General features: G+C 33.3%; 1 long non-coding RNA gene across 1 annotated transcript; it reads left to right on the top strand.

Annotated features, from left to right (window-relative positions):
• Window positions 1–812: 812 nt before the first annotated feature.
• LOC143267796 (uncharacterized) lies at window positions 813–3,647 on the top strand. The gene is made up of 3 exons (XR_013043313.1): window positions 813–974; window positions 1,497–1,623; window positions 3,542–3,647. It is a non-coding gene; the product is annotated as an uncharacterized LOC143267796 (long non-coding RNA).
• Window positions 3,648–4,131: the final 484 nt, after the last annotated feature.

Below are 4,131 nucleotides of genomic sequence, written 5' to 3'. Positions count from 1 at the left end.
TTTGCTCATCTATGTCATTTTAAAGAAACTGAAGCCAACTAGAAAGGAACCAAAAGATGTGTTTTGAAATGTAAACTTCCCGAGTTTATCTCTCCTCTAGTTTTTGCCAATAATTCATCTCTTTTGTAGACATTTACTGGAGTAAGACAGGTCAGATGTCAGAGGATTGCAACTGAGAATCAACTCTTAATATTCTTGGTAACAGTGACTGAAACTAAAAATGATTTATTTTCATTATATTAAAAGTAGCCCAATTATCTTTTTCATAAATTACACATTGATTGTACTTTGTATGATGACTTCTATTTAAAATTTTTCTGTGAGTTAAATTCACAGACTTTAGAAAAAGCTTGCAAAGGCAGGCCATTGTTGTCTCATGCATCAGACACAAGCACAAGTTAGAGGCTGCATAGCCCTGTGTCCGTAGATTAGTATCAGTTTAGTGGTGCATTAAAGTATGAAGAACTTAACATTTCTCGAGGCTTTGAAAATATTTTATCTCAACATTCTATAATAAACATAGTATATGATTTAACCTTACTCTAATTCTATAAAATATGAAAATAACCATTATAAATCACCCTGTGATATACATCCTAGTGCTACTAATGCTGCTGCAGATGGTTTTTCAATGCTTTCAGCAATCGGTTCTAAACTGCATTCTGGTTAAAAATGCAGCTTTAATGAACAGCAGTTGCTCAAATAAATGCTAAAAGTCTTACCTATTTCAATTTGTATCTTACCTTATTACAGATAAGCACATATAGACAGCATTTGGAATGTAATATAGAATTTAAAAAAACAATAAAAACTTCTCTGACATATATAAAAGAAGTAAATAATCTAAAGCACTTTATTTCACTCTGACACAAACTCAACAAAAACAAACTCATATAAACAGGAATTGAATTGAAGTCACTGCTCTGCAAAGCATGTTCAGCTTCAGAGGAATCAGCAGCTACTTGGAAAATGTGGTACTCTCTTTCTTTTTCCTAGAAAAGAGGCACAAGATGTTTGGTAGAGCAGAACATCGGAGGGAAATAAGATTCAAGAATGACTAGGGGTGAATAACCAACTTAAATCTGGACAAGAAAGAAAAAAAATTCCACTGGTTTCTGTACAAATATTATGAAATGAGAGCTCAGGATGAGTCTCATCCTAAAGGCTGGGAGAACAGGGGCTGCAAATTCGGGGTGTGTTTTTGGTTTGGAAATATTTGCATAAAAATAATAAGATGTCTTAGAGATGAGACCAAAGCCCAAACACCAAACTTACTTATGTTTCACATCTATTTTATGCCCATACCCTGAGGTAAATTTTATACACTATTTTAAGAGTGTGTGCATTTTATCTTAAACCCTGGAAATGAGGTCAACAGTAGGATTTTCACTTGTGCTGATATATACAAAGTTTAAGATTTGGTGCTAGTTTAAATTTCAGATTTTCAGATTATGAGCATCCAACTTGTACTGCACTTAATATCTTATACATTTCAGGCCCAGCTTTCATCTCTATGTATTTGAGATACCTTAATCTCTGTATTTTATCTGTGTCTGGCACAAAAAAATGCAACTTCAGGATGCAGACTATTCAAAATAAATCCTAAAATCCTAAAATCACTAAGTAAGTAAAATGAGTAAGTATTTAAACTTATTTTAAGATTAAATCTGTCACCATTTAAAAGCGCTGTATCTAAAAACTGAGTGCAGTTTAAAGCCTGATCTTGAAGTAATACAAATTCAGTCATAATCTTTTGTATGTGTGCAAAAATTTTCTCTCCATTCCTGATAATCCACTTTTTTGATATGACAGTTCATAGAATCTAATATGTTTGCATGTTATTTTTAAGTTCTCTTACAGACAGACCAATAATTTTCAAATTTTAGTTTAATGTAGAGACATTTTATTTTGGAAGTAATTTAGCTCTCCAAATTCTCTGTCAGTGTCCATTTATGTGACTAAGTTTGCTGTCTTGCCTGATTGAGGAAACTGATTAAGATAATTTGACCTAATGAACAGTGGGTGATGGAGCTTGAGGTCCTGGCTGACACTATTTTGAACTCTACACAGCGATAGTTTCCTGGTGGGATAAATAAATAGCAGACAGGCTACAGAGGATGCCAAAAAAAGATTAATACTTCAACAGAGCGTAATCTTCTTAAATATTTTCTATAATTTTTGTGTTTAAGAAATTATACTAAATTATGCAATATTTTAATTATGAACTGATAAATAACATGATATTTAAATGTGCAAATATAAAATATTAAACACGTAGAGGATTTTTGTGATAATTATTCAGAATTTATTTATTTTCATTATACACCATGTATAAGTGATTTTTCATCTGGCAGGTGGTACACAATACACATTTAAGTGAAATACTTTATAATATTAGAAGTATAAGGCTACAAAGATGGTTCAGTATTAAAACATTTGCTGCTCTATCATAAGGACCAAAGTTCAGACCCTAGAACTCTTGGTTCAGCAGATCATAAACACTTGTAACTCCAGCTCCAAGTGGTCTAATGTCTGCTGCTGTGGATTATGCTCATTGTCAATAAAATGCTGATTGGCTGACAGCCAGGCAACAGATATAGGTGGGGAGATCAGACTGAGGATGCTGGGGGAGAGAAAGGTGGAGTCAGGGGATGCCAGCCTACTGTCCAGGAAGCAAGACATGCTAGAGGACATGTAAAGCCATGAGCCAAGTGGCAAAACAGAAATGGGTTAATTTAAATATAAGAGCTAGTAAACAAAAAGCCTGAGCTACCAGCTGATCATTTACAATTAATATAAGCCTCTGTGTGGTAATTTGGAAATGACTCCCAGGACTGGAAAATTCTACCTACAGCCCACTTCTGAAGGCAAATGCCTACACACAATTGAATAGATGCATAAGGAGGCACATTAAACACACATACCTGCACAGATGAAAATAGACAAATGAAGTTTCATAATATAATATCAAAGTGGTCTTTTGCATTGCCAGAAAGGAATTGTTTGCTTTAAAATCATTAATAAAATGGTAAGCAATTTAAACATATCTCCCCCATTTTTGGAATGTCAATGAGAAATAGAAATCAACGTTTATAAAAACAGTAGACAAAGTCCTTGGAGATGGCTAAGTGGGAAAGACTACTTTCTGCAGGACCCAGCAACTTTAGTTTGTTACCTGGCTGTAACATAGTAGAAGGATAGAACTGACTGGTAAAATTGTCCTCTGACCACTCTATGCCTGATGTGGAACATATATACTCAATTAACTATGACAATAGACAAGAATGCTTATTCATCTTTATGCTAGCTGGAGATTTTTCCACTCTTGTGACAAAAGAATGCTTAATGACAGGGTCAGGTGGAAAAACTGCTAACCAATGTTTAAGAGGACTTCCTCAGTGAGGAGTGATTCCTTTGAGAAATCTGTCTTTAGAAAAGTCAGGTTGGTATCTTAATTATTGTCTTGGATATAAATATAATTATCTCAATATTATATAAATCAATTATTTCAATAATTGCATTTCAAATATAAGTATTGCAGACTGGTACTACAACTTATATCAATGGAGACATGGAAAAGGATGCCCTCCTTGGAGAAGGGAAGAGTCACAAGCCAGCTGTAGAGTATATCAATTCAAGGAACTTAGTAAGAATAATTAAAAATAAAAATAATTAATTTCTCATTAGGAAGTAAGTTTACAGAGTATTTAACTTTAATAATTATTCACTGAAAAAATAAAGTAAAAATTTCATAGAAGTGCATTCAAATAGTGGTTCATACAATCCATTTTACAGTTACATTATATTATTTCATCATATATATATATATATATATATAGAGAGAGAGAGAGAGAGAGAGAGATGTGGACTATCAATGTTCCCTGTAACACCACACAAGGCTTTAACTTTATCACAGAGTCCTTATTCAAGATTGTTCCATGACAAACTTGGGGTAGTCTGAATAATTGTGAAAAGATATCCACTAGTGTGTAATAGTTTCCTAAATGTTCTGTTTCTCATAGAATGAGACTATGGAAAGGATGAGAGAAGAGAAGGATCTAACCAATGACCTCTAAATCCCAGGCCTGTATTTTAATATTTTGAGATTTAAAAGCAAACAAAACCTCTTTA

Source organism: Peromyscus maniculatus, chromosome 11 (genome assembly GCF_049852395.1).
Source record: "Peromyscus maniculatus bairdii isolate BWxNUB_F1_BW_parent chromosome 11, HU_Pman_BW_mat_3.1, whole genome shotgun sequence".
NCBI classification, from domain to species: Eukaryota; Metazoa; Chordata; class Mammalia; order Rodentia; family Cricetidae; genus Peromyscus; species Peromyscus maniculatus.
This window is presented reverse-complemented; position numbering and strand designations above follow the sequence as displayed.